Here is a 1,536-nt window from a genome sequence, read left to right on the forward strand (position 1 = left end):
GATTGGCCTGGGCAATGGGGGGGGGGGGGGCAGGAGAGGGGGAAAAGAGGGAGGGGGTAGAAAGAGGGAGGGGGAGAGAGAGACAAAGGGAGGGAGGGAGGGAGGGAGAGAGGAGGGGGAGGGACGGAGAAGGAGAGAGAGAGTCCATTTTTAGTTGGCCAACTACTGCTGGGCATAGGCCTGCCCCGGAGTGCAGTTGACACGCCCAGTGACACTCCATTAGAGAAACTTGATTTTTCTCTTTCTCGGCAGGTATCAGCTGAAACTAGCCTCTTGGTAGGAGCGGGGCTTTGTAACCATTCCCACTTCTCTGTGCTGGTGCTTTAGCTGGTTTGAACCTGCGCAAGTTTTGTCCATTCTGGGATAGCGGTGGGAAAATGAGAATAAAGTTGGGTGGGTAAGGAGGTGGCGGGGGGGGGGGGGGGGGGGTCTGTGAGGAGCTGAGGGAAGGGAAAGAATGTGTCCAAAATACACTGTATTAAAATGTTTAAAAGAAAGGAGGTAAAATTAAATGGAAAAGAAGAGGGGAAAGAGAGAGGAGGGATGAGGAAGGGAGGAAATAACCAACCTGCAGAGAGAGAGAGAGGGGGCCAGAAGGCAGACACGTTGGTAAGCAAGAGGTCCTAACCCTGTGAAACAAATAAAGCAATGGTTCTCAACCCACAAGGGTTGTGAATCAGATATTTACATTACAGTTCATAACAATAGCAAAATTAGAGTTATGAAGCAGCAATGAAAAATGTCATGGTCGGGGGTCACCACAACATGAGGAACTGTATTAAAGGGCCGCGGCGTTAGGGAGGCTGAGGACCACTGCTCTCAAGACTTAGAATCTGAAGCCAGTGCACACCTGCCACAGGCAGGAAGATGAGAAGAGAAAGCTTGGCTTGGCTGCTGGGGATGGCCGAGGGGAGACTGGTCCAGAGTGAAGTCCTCTGCACTTACCCTCACTCCATAGTGTCTCCTGGTCTGGTCTGTTCCTGAACAAATCCCATTCATTCCTCATGGGCGTTTTGTCTCAGATTTCGTTTCAGTTTTATGGACACGGGTGCAAACGCCAAGTGCTGCTCCTAACAGATGACCTTCTTCTTCTACTTTTATCACCCAAACAAATCCAAGTGTTTATGATCAGCGAGGTTTACGTAACAGGCATAATTTCTTGATAATAAAGTCAGCCCATTATAGTTGATTTTTCTTAATGGAGCATTTTGTGTTGGAAATAAACAGCAGGCATTAACCAAAGATATCTGGATGGCAATAATACTTAGCTCTGCTGTCGAATGGCTTGCTATTCTCTTGAAGCTAATCATAATTCTAAAACAAATAAAAACATTGGGAGATTAATAAAAGCCGTTTTATCAGGCCAGGCTTGTTCTTCTTTAGTGCCTTGTTTGTCAAAAAGGGAAAATCATTTTATTACATGGGTAGTGGTGCGTTTATGACAGGCACTTGAAAGATAAGCCTGTCATTCCTCTTGAAACTCCACTTTTTAGTTCTAAGCCACATTGTCAGCAGAAATACACTTTAAAAAGGAAA

This window comes from Acomys minous (assembly GCF_964271855.1).
Source record: "Acomys minous genome assembly, chromosome: 15".
In the NCBI taxonomy this organism is placed as follows: Eukaryota; Metazoa; Chordata; class Mammalia; order Rodentia; family Muridae; genus Acomys; species Acomys minous.